We start from the raw sequence: 19,700 nt of genomic DNA, 5'->3' as shown, positions 1-19,700 counted from the left end.
TGACTGTGTGTGAAATGTTCCCAATTTTGCATTGCTTGTTACTGTGTACCTGACAAATTGTGTCTTCAGGACAACAAAACTGACCAGTGAAAATGTTTAAAACAATGGCACGTCACTTGTTTTCACAATGAAGACAATTTTGTTGTAAAATGAGACCATTCTAATGGGAAAATTGTAAAACTGGAACCAAACTTGAACAGGGAAGGAAAATGATCATATTAGCATATTGCCAATATTTCAAAGGGTTCTGTGACTTGTGTCTACTGGAATGAATTGGTTAGCACGTACATTTACCACATCCTTCTACTGGAAGAAATAGTTCCCTTCAATAGCGCCCTTTTACTGCTGCTAGCTAAGGGAGTTTCCTCATTATTATCTGTGCTTTGGCAGCAGAATTAGTTCTGTTCCCATTGTCTCTGAGGGGTTCTGAGTTGCCATGGTGTGAAGTTTAGTTGCAATCATGAAATAGCCAAGGATTTGCATAAAATACCATTACAGCTGCTAGATCCAGGATGCCATTTCATCTTATTATGGCTTTAAAAAGTTTTTTGTATATTATTTATGAGAATCATGACATTAGTTTTTTTTTATTTCACAAGTTTTTATTTTAGTGGAAAGATCATTGAGGCCAAAAGCTCAACAGAATTCAGAGAAAGCTTGGACATTTCTGTACAGAAGAACATTCATGGTTACATTAAATATGATTAAAAAAATTAGGGATATAAACCCTGATGCCTCAGGGTATAACCCAACCACAAATTGCCTGGGTTAGAAGGATGCTTTGCAATTGGCATGTTATTTAATAATGATCTATTATGCAATTTCTTGCATTTATTTCTTAACCTCTGGTGTCATACAGGATACTGGACTAGGTGGACTATTAGTCTGATCTAATATGGTAATTCCTGCGTTCCCTATTGCAGTGCAACTGGTCTGGGGTACTTTGCTGGGCTCAGCATCTCTCTCCTAAGGCCAAGAGGCCACATACTCAGTCCATGCACAACAGGACAGGTTTAGCTTGTTTGAAAGGTCCCAGAATCCTGTTGGTTTATCCTCATCCCTTTAAACCTCTCGTTCCCATCTTTTTCATCCCCACTGCAAGAAGCGGGGAAAACAGGCCTTCTCTCTTTCCGTCTCCCTTTCCATGTGATCAAGAGGAGAAACAATCTCCTCCCTTTTCCTTCCCTCACTGCAAGATTAGGAGGGAATGGAACTGGAGTATCCCTCATCCACTTCTCCAGGAAGGGGAAGAAGGTTTAATAGCTGGATCTGTTCTGAGAGAAGGCTGGGGAGGCCCACTGATCTTTCCTCTATTATGGCAGCTTTGCCAAAGACCAGGCAGAAGTAATAGAACACTAGTCAATGCACTTGTGTAGTGGCAGCTATCGTAGTACAAAGTCAAATTCAGGTCTGTTTTCAAATTAGAATCAGGAGTCTCCACCAGCTTTGGGTTATGTAGGTCCCAGGTGCTGATTTCTCAATGGAGAAGGTGCTTTCGGTGTTGTTCGACTATGAAGGAAGTCCCATACTGCTGTCCTCAAACAACCAAGGTCACCACAAAATGGAGCCATATGGGAGGGAAAAAGAGGAGGAAATTCCCTATGGAGGAAATTTTATAAATATAACCTTTGTGTTTATATAGCACCTTTATCCCGAAGGATCCTAAAGTACTTTGCAGACAAACAACCATTCCTCCACCACTGAAATCCCTTCCTCACAGTAAAGAGACACCCATGCCTGGCATAATACAATAAGACAGGGAGAAAAATGGGTGGTGTAACCCAGCGGTTCTCAATCAGGGGTACATGCAGAGGTCTTCCAGGGGGTACATCAACTCCTCTAGATATTTGCCTGGTTTTACAACAGGCTCCATAAAAAGCACTAGAGAAGTCAGTACAAACTAAAATGTCATACAGAAAATGACTTATTTATACGGCTCTGAAATGTAAGTACAGTATTGATTTTATTTTATTTTATTAATTGATTTATTTTATAATTATATGGTAAAAATGAGAAACTTTAAGCAATTTTTCAGTAACAGTGTCCTGTGACACTTTTGTATTTTTAAATCTGGTTTTGTAAGCAAGTAGTTTTTAGTGAGGTGAAACTTGCGGGTATTCAAAACAAATCAGACTCCTGAAAGAGGTACAGTAGTCTAGAAAAGTTGAGAACCACTGGTGTAGCCACTCCCAAAGAATTACTTTGTGTCTGTTTGACTACTGCCCTCTAGGGAAATCTGTCGCACCTGACTGGATAAAAAGGCTTATGTTTATTTAAAACAGTGTAAGGCTGTATACTGTGCTGGCCAGCAGCCCACTCCACCACATTGACTTCAATGCAGTTGCACAGAGTGGTAATCAGAACAGATCTTGGCCCTTTGCTGTAACTTTTAAAGCCATGACAAGATCATATACACGCTCCAAAAGTAACGAATGTATCCCCTCTTCGAAAATCTTCATTGCTTTTTAAGTGAGCCAATATACTGTAATGCAAAGTGGCGCTATCTCAAATGAAATAATGTAATTACACTAATGGCATGACCAGTGATGCTAAGTTCACAATGTACAACTTGTAATGAGACTCCTGGATCAATAAGCAGCTCTTTGCCTTGTCACACCAGGCACACAGCAGAATATTTCTGAAAAATGCAGAAAATTAACTCCAAAAATGCTGGCAATATTCTCCTAAAAATAATATTTTCTTCTGGTTGTACAGTGTGTTACTTACCTATCCCACAATGTACCTTGTTAATCAAAGTGATATGTTTATAGAATAGTATCACTTTATAAATACCAAACAGGGATGGATGATGCTATTTTTCCTATAACGCTAGACATCTGGTAAGTCTCAATGCTACTACCATGTTCATTAATATCTGGAAGAATTAAAATGTTACTTTTTCATTAACAGTAGAAAATCAAATATCTATCTCTAGAAAGAAATCTTTGTATGTTTCCAAAGGTGGGATGGATCCTCAAGCAGCTTATCATTCTAAAGCAGGGGTTATTGAAAACCAACGAGTGTGCAGAGAAAACAGACTTAATTGAAAGGAAAAGCTCAATAATGTATATTTCATTGGCAAGTCATGTTGGGTAGATGAAATATTTCTCGCTGTGTCTTAAGCATTATTCATACTGAACCCATAGTGTAGGAATGTCCTTTGTCCAGCCCCTTCCCTCTGGATGGCACCTTATATTTTTTTCAGTTGTAAAATTCTTGATAGAGAACACAAACATGTTTTCTTGTCTCACAAGCCATGTAGGAGGCAAATAATATTGATTGAAACTAGCTTGGAATTAAGGCTGTGCTGTCAAGTGATTACAAAAAGTAACCGTGATTAATCGTGCAATTAAAAAAATTAATTGCAATTAATCACACGATTAATCGCACTGTTAAACAATAATAGAATACCATTTATTGAAATATTTTTGCATGTTTTCTACATTTCCAAATATATTGATTTCAGTTATAACATAGAATACAAAGTGTACAATGCTCACTTTATATTTATTTTTGTTTACAAACATTTGCACTGTAAAAAACAAAAGAAATAGTATTTTTCAATTCACTTCATACAAGTACTGTAGTGCAAACTCTTTATCATGAAAGTTGAACTTACAAATGTAAAATTATGTTTAAAAAAAACCCCTGCATTCAAAAATAAAACAATGTAATATTTTAGAGCCTGCAAGTCCACTCAGTCCTACTTCTTGTTTAGCCAATTGCTCAGACCAACAAGTTTGTTTACATTTGCAGGAGATAATGCATCCCACTTCTTGTTTATAATGTCACCTGAAAGTGAGAACAGGCATTTGCATGGCACTGTTATAGCCAGCGATGCAAAATATTTAGTGCCAGTTGTGCTAAAGATTCATATGTCCCTTCATGGTTCAACCACCATTCCAGAGGACATGCATCCATGCTGATGACAGGTTCTGCTTGATAATGATCCAAATCAGTGCAAATTGATGCATGTTCATTTTCATCATCTCAGTTAGATGCCACCTGCAGAAGGTTGATTTTCTTTTTTGGTGGTTCAGGCTCTATAGTTTCTGCATCAGAGCATTGGTTCTTTTAAGACTTCTGAAAGCATGCTCCACACCTCATCCCGCTCAGATTTTGGAAGGCACCTCAGATTCTTAAACCTTGTGTCGAGTGCTGTAGCTATCTTTAGAAATCTCACATTGGTACCTTCTTTTCGTTTTCTCAGATCTGCAGTGGAAGTGTTCTTAAAATGAGCAACATGTGCTGGATCATCGTCCGAGACTGCTATTACATGAAATATATGCAGAATGTGGGTAAAACAGAGCAGGAGAAATACAATTCTCCCACAAGGAGTACAGTCACTAATTTAATTAACGCATTATTTTTTTAACAAGCATCATCATCATGGAAGCACGTCCTCTGGAATAGTTGCCGAAGCATGAAGGAATATACAAATGTTTAACATATCTGGCACGTAAATATCATGTAATGCTGGCTACAAAAGTGCCATGCGAATGCCTGTTCTCACTTTCTGGTGACATTGTAAATAAGAAGCGGGCAGCATTATCGCCTGTAAATGTAAACAAACTTGTGTCTCTTTGCGTGGCTGAAGAAGAAGTAGGACTTAGTGGACCTGTAGGCTCTAAAGTTTTACATTGTTTTCTTTTTGAGTGCAGTTATGTAACAAAAACAATTGACATTTGTAGGTTGCACTTTCACAATAAAGAGAACACATGACAGCACTTGTATGAGGTGAATAGAAAAATACTATTTCTTTTGTTTATAATTTTTACAGTGCAAATATTTGTAATCAAAAGTAATAATATAAAGTGAGCACTGTCAACTTTGCATACGGTGTTGTAATTGAAATCAATATATCTGAAAATGTAGAAAAACGTCCAAAATATTTAATAAATTTCTATTGTTTAACAGTGCAGCTAAACTGTAATTAATCACGATTCATTTTTTTTTTTAGTTAATCACGTGAGTTAACTGTGATTAATTGACAGCCCTACTTGGAATACACAAGTGAACAGACATACACCCCTGATTCTCCACCACACACTGACAACACTGCAAAGAGGCCATAAAGCCAGTGGATCTGACCTCCTGGAAATTCCACTGGCAAAGAGGTAAGGCCTTCCCTGACACACAAAGCATGGCTGGGGAAAAGGGGTCTGTAAGCAAAGCATTGCTGCACTCTATTTATTCCTGGCAGCTGGAATGACCCAGTGGGTTGCCAGGCATAACCAGAGAAGCCCTTAGGCTGCTTTAGCTGCTCTAAACCAGTCCTCGGACAGCCCCAGAATCTGGGGACTAACTTTCTTCTCACCCCACTTAGGTCTTGTGCTAAGCTGCTCTTGTCTCATTGTGACACACCATAGTAGCAGTAAGCAGAACTATTCCTATGGTATTGTCTTTACTTTGGAACTAGACAGCACCATAACTATTTGTTATTACCATAAAGCTTCTCAGTCAATGATGACTAGGGCTGGTTGTGACAACTTTTTGTCACCTTTTCTTTCAATGGAAAATTGGGTTTTCAATTCAATTGAAATGTTTGTGGAAAGTGTCTGCTTTCCTTGAAAACTTTCAGCTTTTTGCCAGAAATCTTTGGGCCAAAAATTTTGTATTCTCAATGTAAAGTGATCCCTGCACTCATTTTTTCCAGCCAGCTCCATCCATGACTTTACCATATTAGAAGAGTTACCAGCAGGTCTCCGTGAACTTTTACTTCTGAAATGCCCCTTCAGTGGGCGAATGTCATGCACATCCATATCACATTAGCTTCAGTGGAAGTTGTTCCTACTTATAAAAATGAAAAAATTGGGTTTGTTTAATCTGAAGAAGAGAAGACTGAGAGGAGACATGATAACAGTTTTCAAGTACATAAAAGGTTGTTACAAAGAGCAGGGTGAAAAATTGTTTTTAACCACTGAAGATAGGACAAGAAGCAGTGGGCTTAAATTGCTGCAAGGGAGGTTTACGTTGGACATTAGGAAAAAATTCCTAATTGTCAGGGTAGTTAAACACTGGAACAAATTGCCCAGGGAGGTTGTGGAATTTCTGTCATTGATGGTTTTTAAGAGCAGGTGAGACAAACAGCTGTCAGGGAAGGTCTAGTTATTACTCAGTCCTGCCTTGAATGCAGGGGACAAGACTAAATGACCTATTTAGGTCCCTTCCCGTCCTACATTTCTATAATTCAATACCAGGGCTGAATTTGCTCCATTGTCTTTTGATACCAGGAATAATAAGCCTAAATTTCAGACATTTGTTTTCAAGGATTTATTTTAACTAAATAGAAACTTTGTGAACTGAGTTAACTTTGAATTTTAAATTTCATTTTTAAGACAACTATAAGTACCTACATGGGGCACAGAAATTTAATAATAGAGGGTTCTTCAATCAATCAGACAAAGGTATAACATGATCCAATAGCTGGAAGGTGAAGCTGGACAAATGTAGCTAGGAATAAGATGCAAATTTTTAACAGTGAGGGTAATTAACCATTGGGACAACTTATAAACGTTGTGGTGGATTCTCCATCACTGGACATTTTAAAATCAAGACTCAAGAGTGGATGTTTTCCTAAAAGATATCATAGAAATGTAGAGCTAGAAGGACCTGAAGATGTCATCTAGTCCAGCACCCTGTGCTGAGGCAAGACTAAGTATATCTAGACCATCCTTGAGAGATGTTTTTAAAAACCTCCAATGATGGGGATTCCACAACCTCCCTTAGAAACTTATTCCAATGCTTAAGTATCTTTATAGTTGGAAAGTTTTTCCTAACATCTAACCTAAATCTCCCTTGCTGCAGATTAAGCCCATTACTTCTTGTCCTACCTTCAGGAGACATGGAGAACAACTGATCACCATTGTCTTTATAACAGCCCTTAACATATTTGAAGACTGTTTTCAGGTCCCACTCAGTCCTCTTTTGTCACAACATGCCCAATTATTGTAACCTTTCTCATAAGTCATGTTTTCTACATCTTTTATCTTTTGTTGCTATCTTTTGGACTCTCTCCAATTTGTCTATATCTTTCTCAAAGTGTGGAACACAGAACAGGACAAATACTCCAGCTGAGACCTCACCAGTGCTGAGTAAAGTTGGAGAGTTACCCACCATGTCTTATATATGACAGTCATGTTAGTACACACCAGTACAATATTAGTCTTTTTCACAGCTGCAGCACATTGTTGACTCATATTCAATTTCAAATCCTCAGATCCTTTTCTGCAGAAGTGCTGCCTTGCCAGTTATCCCCTTTTTGTAGTTGTGCATTTGATTTTTCTTCCTAAGTGTAGTAATTTGGCATTTGTCTTTATTGAATTTCATCTTATTCATTTCAGACCGATTCTCCAATTTGTCAAGGTCATTTTGAATTCTAATCCTGCCCTCCAAAGTCCTTGCAATCCCTCCGAGTGTGTTGTCATCTACAGATTTTATATGCACATTCTTCACCCCATTATCTAAGTTATTAAGGAAAATATTAATTAGTACTGGACCCAGGACGGACCCCTGTTGGACCCCACTAGATAATTCCTCCCAGTTTGACAGCAAACCATTGACAACTACTCTTTGAATAAGGTCTTTCAACCAGTTATGCACTCATCTTATAGTAGTTTCATCTAGACCACATTTCCCTAGTTTGTTTATGCACTAGTTCAAAAAGGACTTTAATTCAAAGAAATTCTATGGCCTGAGTGATGCAGAAAGTCAGACTAGATTATCACAATGATCTCTTCTATTATAAATATTATTATCTATTATTATAACCTATGAAATAAATTGTTCTTGTAATTAATTTTGTGGTATTGTTCATTAGGGACTCAAATATTTGCCATATGGCAAACCATAGCATGGTCCCAGATAGGCAGCCTGTTTCAGAGAAGTCTGAAAAAGCAAGGCTGTTTCATGTTAGGATTAAGGGGTATTGGCACGGCTTTGTGGAGAAGCCGGTCTATACTATGCATGGCTCTCTATGGCAAGGACTATCTTTATGTTACTATCTATTGCAGGGATTGGCAACCTTTGGCATGAGGCCCATCAGGGAAAGCCCCTGGCAGGCCAGGCCAGGCCAGTTTGTTTACCTGCCACATCCACAGGTTTGGCCAATCGCAGCTCCCACTGGCCACGGTTCACCATTCCAGGCCAATGGGGACTGCAGGAAGTGGCGGCCAGCACATCCCTCGGCCCGCGCCACTTCCCACAGCCCCCACTGGCCGGGGATGGTGAACTGCAGCCAGTGGGAGCTGTGATTGGCTGAACCTGCAGACACGGTAGGTAAACAAACAGGCCCGGCCTGCTAGTGGCTTTCTCTGACAGGCCGCATGCCAAAGATTGTTCATCTCTGATGTATTGTATCTAGCACAATGGGGCCCTGATCCTTGACTGAGGTCCTTTGACACTTCTTCAATATATACAAGTCATAGTAACAATAGTGCTTCATTTTGGGGATCCTCAATTCATACCCAAAATTTTAAAAAGAAATTGACATTTCCATTAATTTTCATTTTGGTTTCTAAGGAGACTATGGAAACATATAGATTTAAAATAACTCTATAAGCAAATGGAATTCTCTTGTCAAGTTGCCAATGGACTGTGCAGGTTTCCCCACAAGGCTTTTCCAATAAGCTAGCTGTCCCCTGCCCCTTTCAATCAACAAACAAAACTTTTAGAGGGGGAAGCCTTTCATATCCCAGTAGGGATTATTGCTGATGTAAGTCACAGTGTGCTTCCCAAATAAGGGAGGGAGGAAATGCAACCATCTGTTGGAGGAATGTGTTAATGAAAGCTAGACTCTGATTACAACCACGTTGCCTGTGTCCTGGTGCCCTATGGACTGTTGGAGGAGCAGGAAACAAAACATAATTGGCATCTTTATTTACTAATAAACCACACAAAAATATGTTAAAGTAATGTTTTGGCTGATTTTCAAGCATTTATTAGCCATTATTGAACTGGGTTGAAGGAGGATTTGCTTAATTACTGTTCTACTGGGACTCTCTAGGAAATAAGATGTGTATCTCATAAGCCAGTCCCTTGGAGCAGTATTTTAAACCAGTTATCTATCAGAGAGAGGGATTAGATACCTATGCGCCTTAACCCACATGATGATAGATAATGGCCTGTAAAATGCTATATTTTTTTAACAAAAGGTAAGTTAGTGATGTGCTGTGAATAAACATTCCCACAAACAAATTTGTCGCTCTACAATCCGACCCTGCTCCCACTGACAGCAAGGGCACAATTCTTATTGGTTTCAGTGGCAGCCGGAGCAGGCCCTTGGTCTTGTTATAGTTTTTAAATGACCACTTAGGCTCCTGATCCTATGAAATAGCCAGTGTGGCTGGAATGCTGGTAATCTGCAAGCCCTATTTTTGGCAATGGGGCATCACACAGCCATAGAGATCTACTTGGGGGGTTCTCTTTGCAAAACCAGGGCCTAAATGTAAGGCCCAAATCCTGTAAGAACCTCGATGTGGCTAGATCACTGTGCCTGCAGAGCCCAGCTGATTTAAATGGGGTTCTGTGTGGGCTCACGGGTCTGCCTGCAGAGTCTTCTCAGTGGCTGGTCCAAGGTTGAGGAATGAACTCCTGCAGGATCAACCACAAACCTTACCAGCTTCCAAGTGCACAGTGCATTTTGACCTGCCTCCACCAACAATAACACACACAAATCCACATGTAATTTTCCTCGTCACGGAGTGAAAGAGAGAAAGAAGTCCCACACATGGCAGATTGTAACATATTGCTTAATGTGCTACTGGAAAACGGACAGATACAACCACGATGGGAATGGTGTAAGAGCTAGGACAGGATAAGATCAGGAATCTTTAGGTGATAATAAAATTGGGTAAATAGCAAAATGCTCAGAGCTCTGTTTGGGCGCTTATCTGAACTATTAAAAGCACTTATATGTACAGAATTGGGACAAAAACTGCCATCTCCTATCCTGAATACTATACTTGCAATCAGCCTCAGCACGGGCTTCAAGATTGAACCCCTTGATATTATCAAGAGTCTCATGAGACTTCTGGCCCTTTCTGTTCCCAGTCAGACTGGAATGACTGAAATAACAGCTTTTGGTGGCATGGGGTTTATAAAACATTCTTTTCCAGTTATAGTCACAACTAGGGAGCCAACTCTTTTTCTTAAAAAAAACAACTAAAGTTTAAATCTGGGGGGGGTAAAAATTTTGTATAAGGACCTTCAGGAGGAGGAAGTGCCAATTACTAAAGGGCTCTTAAATCTATCAGAGAAAGGCAGAGAAAGCCAGAGAAATTCATATTCGAAATGATGCACAAATGTTGTAACAGGGAGGGTGATTATCCACTGGAACAAACTAGCAAGTGATTCTCCATCTCTTGAGGTCTTCAGACCAAGACTGGACGCCTTCCTGGTAGATATGCTTTAGACATAAACAAGTTATTGGGCTCAAAACTGGGGTAACTGGGTGAAAATCCATGCCCTGTGTTATACAGGAGGTCAGAAGAGATGTTCACAATGGTCACTTCTGGTTCCCCCCGCCCCTAAACTGCAAGCTTATGGCCTAGATTCTACCACATGTTACCCATGCTGAGAAGCATGTATCCTGTGACTAGCCTTGTAATGGGGTCTTAATTCAGGAAAAGAAAAAAAAAGGCCTAAGATGATTCTAAATTATTTTTTCATAAATAAATAGAAAATCAATGAGTGTTTGAGATAGGAAGACCAAAGATTATTTTGATCCAAAGGCACAAAATTAATCATTCTGCAATTACTAAGTAGAGTTGAAACATCATTTGTCATGTAATGATTGTTTAAATTATCTTATTGGTTCTGTAAACTGCTCTCTAATCATTTTTTTTTTTTATCGCTGATCAGAGGAAATAGCTCGACTATTGGCATCATGTTGTCTATCCAATGGATTTTATCAAGGAGCAGTTAAAAATCTATACCAATTTTCCAGTGTTGTTTTGCTTTGTTTGTAATCTTTGTTCTTTTCTTTTTTTAAAGAGAGTATTATGGCTCAATCCTTGAAAAATAATCAGTCTAGTATAAATCCCAGTTTGCAATCATTTTAAAGCACTTGGTCTCCCTCCCCCTCACCTTTTCAGCCTTTGCCAGACAAACAGATTAATTTTTGTGACAGTCACAGAGCAGAGAAAACATCCTCTCATGAAATGCACAGATTGATCCAGCCTGATTGGCTACCCTTACAGTAAATCTGTAGCTTCTATTCCCATGGTAACAAAAGGGGTTACACTGGGCAGCTGTTCTTGCTGTGAATGACTCCAAAACAGACAATTGCAATGTAGCAAATCTAACCCTTATCTGACATGTTAAATGTAAGGGGTTCTATTTACAGCATTTTCTACCAAGATTGTATTTATTTGCTTTAAGTGATTATTTCATCTGAACTGATAGATTCAGAACAGCATTACCTTTTATCAGAGGATGAACATATATAGGAAAGGGATGCATGGTAGAATGAGTGTGTGTGGGAGAGGGGTGGGGGTTTGGGGGAGGGTAGAGTTTTTTGGGGGGTGTTGCATGCTGCTTTCACACATCCTCATTTTGCTGTTTTATGGTTTTGATGTTCTATAATATTTTATTTTTATATTACTTTCTTTTAAGATATAGACCAACCTTGCCACGCCCCAAATAATTCAGAGATATTTTTTCCCAAAGCCTCTTCTGGTTTAGAGGGGAAAAACAGTAGCATGAGATAATGAAAACTATGGGTGACAGCTAAACCACAGACATGTAGAACTAGGAATTACTGCCTCATAAACAAAAACTCCTACCACCTGGCTTAATGGAAACTCTTGGCTAGCTGTACTAGTATTAAAGGTTATGTCCTCTGGCTACTAGGCACCACAGAGCAACATGATCTCCCACATACACACTTGAGCAACTTTGATTTTACATCCATAAGGGGCAATATATAGTACCCCATACATCACATCATTATATGGTCCACCCAACTAGGCAAAGCTTATATCCAAGCATCTGGGGTTTCTAGAAGTTCAAATTCAGCAGTCAGGTGCCAAATTGTAACGTATGTGGCCACAAAGCATGGACACCACAGTCCTCATTTAAGCCACAAACATGCAACATTGGCTATAGAAGCCAAGATTTTATTGGCCACTCTACCACCTGAGCTAAAAGAAACTCCGTTGCTTACATTGATAGTAGAATTAATATTCTTCATAGGCTGCAGCCATATGTTTTCACATACCTGAGCAGGTGTGAATCCACTCAGTAGAGAGCAGCGGTACATGTCATGCTAATTAGTCTGAATCTTAACCCTAGTAGTTGGGTCTTTGCCTTTTAATTTCACACATTTCTGGAAAAAATAAATCTAATCAATCAAACCATGGCAAAACTTGGTATGGATGGCTACCATCATGGGCCCTCACTGGAAAAAGGTATACAAATAGCTCAGAAGTTTGAAAAGTTTGACTCAAGGCTACATGAAACACAAAGACAAATATTGAATAGGGGGAAAGGGTGATCCATGGGCATGATGCTGTTCTTCAGGGATGGTGCTGAAAATTACAAAGCATCATTGACTTGAAAAGCAAGTGTAGACAGAGAAATATCTGAATGAGGAAAGTTTTAGATGCTGGGGTTTCCAAAGCCACCTAAGAGATCGAAATGTCTGGTGACAGGAGATTATTCTGACTCTTGCCAAGGGTTACAGTGCTGTCCTTTGAAAAGCAGCAGAGACTCAGGAGAATGTGTTAGTTCTCCTCTGTTCTCAATAGGAGGCTTGCAAGTTCTTGCAAACTTCTCCTTGAGTCTTTGTCATATTTTAGTGGATAGTACTCACTGGAGGCTAATTCTGAAATCCCTCTGTGTCATGGTGAATTGCATTCTTTGAAAGTCCAACAAGATACTATATAGTGCAGAGGAAAGAATGTTACGTGTGGAATTAACAAGATTTAGAATGAGTTTATTTGTATTGAACCATTCTGAAATATTTGTTTTCTTCTAACACTGAACAAGGAACTTAATTAGAACAAAGAAAACTGTATCATCCCTGAGGCTACTCTATCTCTCTCCTCCCGTCATTGGAGAGCTCCTGCCTGGAATCTTCCTTATCCCCTAGTTGCTGCCCCGATATAAAGAAATAATTTGTTGGTCCAGTAAGAAGTAGAATATCTGAAAATCTAGAGAAATAGTCAATAGCTACTGGCTAACTATATGCCTTTTTTCATAAAGTTCTAGTGCTTTTCTTTCCAATGCCTATTGAATATTGCTGTAAACATGAAAGGTCCTTTGAATTGTGTTTTTCTGGTTGCTCTGTAGCATTCAAATGATTTCACCTTGCATTTTAGGCCCCACCCTAAGTTTGTCATATTATACTTATTATTGTTTCCTTTTTTGTCTCCACCATGAAACGTTATTTTGATATCTTTTTACAGGCTATAAAACCAGCAAAGGGCCAAATTCTACAAACCTCTCTGCATGTGCAGCTTTTTTTGGAATCAAAGGGGTGTTTATCTGATGAAGGGCTTGTGGGATTGTGCCTTGTAAACATACTATGTTGTATTCGTGACCCAGAGCTTGCTCAACATATTTCAACCTTTCTGGATGTTAGCTGCCCCTCAGCTGTCAGTGGTAATTTATTTTTAATTGTGCGGTGGCACAACTGAGCACTGTTCCTTTAATTTAATGGTACTGAACTGAGGACACAACAGATTTAATAACAACACCAAAATTATTAGTCACGGGTACTGATTTAAAACAGATAATCCCAAAGCCCCAGCAATGCAGCTAGTCTTGCCTGGATGTAATGCCCATGTATGATATTTTGTTAACAAACATGAATCAGAAGGAAATTAAAATATCAAAGGCATGTTGACCGAGTTGTTGATTCAATGCCTAAGAATGAGAAGGAAATATGGAATCTTTTATAATTTACAAATGTAGAATATGGGCAGCGGGAGATGGACAACCTAATTTGTTGGTTTAGGAAAGTAATGCCAGCTGTTAATCAGTGCATCTAACAGTGAAAATATTGGCTTTATCACTGGGGCCTGAGGATAAAACATCCGTTTGTACTGGAAGCTCAGCCATCCCAGTTTTACTGAACATACAGTAATTCAATCATGACTAGGAATAATTTATTTGTAACAAGGAAGGCTTCTGTTTCCCCATAATGAGTTGATTATATCTTGTCAGAGGAGCCTTAAACCCATCAAATGTCAAATGAATTATATCAAACATATTATTTTCATAGCAGCTGGATATTTTCATAGCAACTGGTGAAACAGAGCTCTATATTGTCATATTTCGCTGAGAAAGACAACATCTAGCTCGTAACTATGGAACTCGTGACAGGGATTCACATCGGTCTCTACATGATATTGTTATCTACCCAAAGATTAACTCAAAATTTGCAGGGGGGAATTATCCATCATAAAATTCTGATGTAAAATACCTCACCCCTTCTTGTTCAAACAATACCAGCCCCGATTCATAAAGCACTTTTGGACAATTCACTTATCCAAAATAAGGTTTAATTATTTTTTCATCCCCCAAAAGCACTGGCTGGGGGGGGGGGGGGCGGGAAAGTGGGCAATTTGACAAAGTGTCCCAGCTACAAAACTTGGCAGATGTCTAGATTTCAGAATATATGTGCATATCTGAACCTGTGTAGCTCGCATGTGAATAATCTGGTTTATGACCTACTACTGGCAATCATCCACTATCAGATTTGTGCCTGGTGAGGAAGTTTCTTAGGATGTAGCTCATGCGGAATTGCCAGTGACTGCACAATATGTTAGAAAGAAGCAGAGACACAGAACAGTGCTTCGATACTACAGTAATCCATGCATACGAAATGCTGATTGACGGAAAGAGAGGGTCTCTTCAGCCACCGCTGTCAGGCTACGTCATCCCTGCCCATACTATCACAGCTATACTACCATTTTTAGTTCGCTAGCTCGAGGAGAGCCAGAAAGAGTATGTCTACTTGAGCTGGGAATCACACCCCTCGCTCCAAGAGTATATGTACCCTAAGACAGATTTTTCTCCTGATATGCTTGTAGGCTGATATCACTCTGCTCTCATAGAGCCAAAGAAATTAGGCTTTGCAAGGGTGACGTGCAAGTAGGCTAGGGAGATGGAATTCACCCTCTCAACCCAGAACCGGGGCATAGGTTTCAGGACCAATGGCTGCATCCATTCTGTGCCACTAGTATAGTGTTAGAGCCACTGGGTTTGGGCCTTGCCACTTCCCAGTTTTCCCCAGTGTGGCAACCTGTAAGGAAGATGGAGGGTGGAGCACAGGTTGCTGGAGGGAAGTGTTTGGAGGAAGCACCAGGAAGTTAGTCTGTGTGCACATGGGTAGATTGTTAGCTGCACTTGCGGCATCTCTGCCATGTTTTATGCAGCATGTGGTACATGAAATATCCAGTGCTGCCCACTACATTGGTCTATGTGGCCTAGCATAGAGACCCCTTTGTAGGATGAAAGGTGTTCCAGGTATCTGAGGGGGCCACATAAAGAAGGAAATGTGACAGGGGTGGGAGAAGGAAATTAAAGTAGCTGCTGCAGTATTTCTGAGGACTCTTACCTCTACATAGGAGCTTCAATGGCCAGACAGATGCTGGTGGCTCCTAATAATAAACCTACTTGATACACTTTGCTAATGCTTCATGTACAGTAATAGCTTGCTGCTCCCTTTCTTCTGTTACTTTGTTGTGTTGATGTTGCTTGCTCATTTTTTTTCAGTTACAAAACTCACTAAGGACTAGAGATTCAGCATTTAGCCATAGCCCTGAATAAGCAGCAGTGCAGCTGTACGGAGGGTGTAATCCCTTCTGGTTATCATAGGAGTGCTATATGAAAGAGAGAAGTCCATTTATATGTAAGCCTGTGGCCTGAAGCTCTGAACATAGAGAGCACACTACTACCATCTGTGGTTGAAGAGGGGCAGGAGTGGCCAAGAGTGGTTCCATAACTGTTTGTTTACCTAAAACTCCAGATGGACAGAAACTCCATGAGGGAAGGAGTGCTCTGCCACCATCTCTTCATGAAGAGGGGAAAATATGCCTACAGAGCGAGTGTAAGCTTTCTACCCAGAAATCCACCAAGTGGCATTCTGGGGAGTCACCACACAAACTTTTGTCCCAAAGTCAAAGAAACAGGTTCAATCCTTCTTAGGCTTGGCCGGTTATTACAGACGATTTGTACCGCACTACAGCCAAATCGCTGCCCCACTGACAGACCTAACCAAAAAGAAACAGCCAAATGCTGTTCAGTGGACCGGAAAGTGTCAGAAGGCCTTTAACAAGCTTACAGCGACACTCATGTCTGACCCTGTACTAAGGGCCCCAGACTTTGACAAACCGTTCCTAGTAACCACAGATGCGTCCGAGTGTGGTGTGGGAGCAGTTTTAATGCAGAAAGGACCTGATCAAGAATTCCACCCTGTAGTGTTTCTCAGCAAAAAACTGTCTGAGAGGGAAAGCAACTGGTCAGTCACTGAAAAAGAATGTTACGCCATTGTCTACGCTCTGGAAAAGCTACGCCCATATGTTTGGGGACGGCGTTTCCACCTGCAAACCGACCATGCTGCACTGAAGTGGCTTCACACCGTCAAGGAAACTAACAAAAAACTTCTTCGGTGGAGTTTAGCTCTCCAAGATTTTGATTTCGACGTCCAACACATCTCAGGAGCTTCTAACAAAGTGGCTGATGCACTCTCCCATGAAAGTTTCCCAGAATCAACTGGTTAAAATCGTCCTTGAGATGTGGAAAATATTGTTAGTCTTTATGTACTTGGTAGTATATTTAGAGATGCATGTGTCTTATTAACTCTGTTTTTCCTAGAGCTCCAGGAAGAAATCCCAGCCAGTGTTTCACCCTAGCTGAGATTTGGGGGGCGTGTCATAAATATAAAGGGAAGGGTAAACCCCTTTGAAATCCCCCCTGGCCAGGGAAAAGCTCCTCTCACCTGTAAAGGGTTAAGAAGCTAAAGGTAACCTCGCTGGCACCTGACCAAAATGACCAATGAGGAGACAAGATACTTTCAAAAGCTGGGAGGAGGGAGAGAAACAAAGGGTCTGTGTCTGTCTGTATGCTGGTTTCTGCCAGGGATAGACCAGGAATGGAGCCTTAGAACTTTTAGTAAGTAATCTAGCTAGGTATGTGTTAGATTATGATTTCTTTAAATGGCTGAGAAAAGAATTGTGCTGAATAGAATAACTATTTCTATCTGTGTATCTTTTTTGTAACTTAAGGTTTTGCCTAGAGGGGTTCTCTATGTTTTTGAATCTAATTACCCTGTAAGATATCTACCATCCTGATTTTACAGGGGGGATTTCTCTATTTCTATTTACTTCTATTTTTTATTAAATGTCTTCTTGTAAAACACTGAATGCTTTTTCATTGTTCTCAGATCCAAGGGTTTGGGTCTGTGGTCACCTATGCAAATTGGTGAGGCTTTTTATCCAACATTTCCCAGGAAAGGGGGGGTGCAAGTGTTGGGAGGATTGTTCATTGTTCTTAAGATCCAAGGGTCTGGGTCTGTAGTCACCTAGGCAAATTGGTGAGGCTTTTTACCAAACCTTGTCCAGGAAGTGGGGTGCAAGGTTTTGGGAAGTATTTTGGGGGGAAGGACGCGTCCAAACAGCTCTTCCCCAGTAACCAGTATTAGTTTGGTGGTGGTAGCGGCCAGTCCAAGGATAACGGGTGTAATATTTTGTACCTTGGGGAAGTTTTGACCTAAGCTGGTAAAGATAAGCTTAGGAGGTTTTTCATGCAGGTCCCCACATCTGTACCCTAGAGTTCAGAGTGGGGCAGGAACCTTGACACCCTCTAATAAAACTTCTCTTTGTTTTATACACAGACTCAGTGCTCACAAGCCTATGAAGAGCACCTAGGAGAGGAATTTACTTTCCCTAGATTTCTGGGTGGGGGATCAAGTTGGTGGTGTTTGTTAATTTTAATAGGAAATTTTTGTTGCCAGCAATACCTTGCGGAAGGGTTACATACCGGTGTACATGGTTGGTTAATGAAAAGAGTACCCTCTACTGGCACAGCAAAATATGTAACACTGATCATAAATTAGGCACTTGAATAAAGTTGTTGTTATGGACTATCAATGACTTCCTAAATCCAACCATCAACATTTGTATTTCTGACAGCGTGCATCTTCAAACCTTCTATTGCGTGATGTAACAGGCCTCTTGCTTTGCATTCAGCTGGCTCAGGGGGCTAATGCAGGATAGGGAAGCTCATGTCCCTGCTCCTCCCTGCTCATTCTGGGGTGATTTATGACCTGACTCCAGAGAGTAGATAAGATGTAATCTGAATGGGAGCCAAACCTGCCAATGGATATAACCTTCCTACTGTATTGCTTCTAGTCACTCTGTGGAATTTACTATCATAGGAAAACATTGATCAAATACTATAGCAGACTTTTAAACAGTCCGGCTAATTTTCCGACCCATAATATTTATAGTTAAGCATTCTAAAGTGGGTAACCAAATCTCATGCTTTAGGTGTAAACGAATCATAAAGGGTTCAGGAAGGAAGCTTCCCCAGTTCCCCCAGTACAACAGATGAGGAGTATTATGAGGAGGAAAACAGTTTGTTTTCCTGAGAGTATTTGCAACTGCTGGAGTCAGAATATCTGACATGAAAGACCAGTGGTCAGATAAAGCCTATGTTCACTGGCCAATCAGACAAGATCATGTTATCAAATATTGCTACTATTAATATTGAAGTGAAGCTACAGGAGATCCTTGATCACACTCAGCAGAAACTTTATGGGATTTTCCAACACACTGAGATCTATGAATGAAAAATTCTATAAAAGTGCTATTTATTCATGGTTTGTAAATTTGCTTATGACAGAATTAAGTTCAATTCCTTATACGTCAGATCCATACTATGTGGTGGCACGTATTTTAAAGGACATACGTATTTTTAAAATGTATTTTTTATAATACATAAAAAAAACATTTTCTCTATAACAGTCTTCCTCTCTTGGACTGCAAAAAGAAAAGGAGTACTTGTGGCACCTTAGAGACTAACAAATTTATTTGAGCGTAAGCTTTCGTGAGCTACAGCTCACTTCATTGGATGCATTCAGTGAAAAAACATCCAATGAAGTGAGCTGTAGCTCACAAAAGCTTATGCTCAAATAAATTTGTTAGTCTCTAAGGTGCCACAAGTACTCCTTTTCTTTTTGCGGATACAGACTAACACGGCTTCTACTCTGAAACCTGTCTCTGGGACTGGTCTTTCAAATCAAAATGGTAACTGTTATCAACAGAGACTGCCATGCTATATAGATAGATATACTTTTATTACACTTTCAGGCTGAATGTGGCTGTCAGACCAGTGAAAATTTAGAATGACTCCATTGATTTTTGTGGTGTTATTCTGTATTTACTACACCTACATGACTTAGAGCAAATTTGGCCTTTCATTGGTAGTGTCAGCTCTTCTGGAAAGCTAGACGCCGCTACAAAATTGTAACAGTCTACAAGTGATTGAATTGTGGTCGTAGCTGAGTATTTAACACCATTTCACACGTTTTCTGTCATCTGGATTATATAACAATGTGCTGATTTTATAAACAGCAACTACTCATTTTTGTGGTTGAGTTTTACTGGATACACAAGAGAAACATCTGACTAAATAAAGCTGGAGACAGAGAAATTGAATGCAGAGGAAGGAGTGGCATTCCGGAGCACATGAAA

Source organism: Lepidochelys olivacea (assembly GCF_965140295.1).
Source record: "Lepidochelys olivacea isolate rLepOli2 genome assembly, chromosome: 2".
NCBI classification, from domain to species: Eukaryota; Metazoa; Chordata; order Testudines; family Cheloniidae; genus Lepidochelys; species Lepidochelys olivacea.
This window is presented reverse-complemented; position numbering follows the sequence as displayed.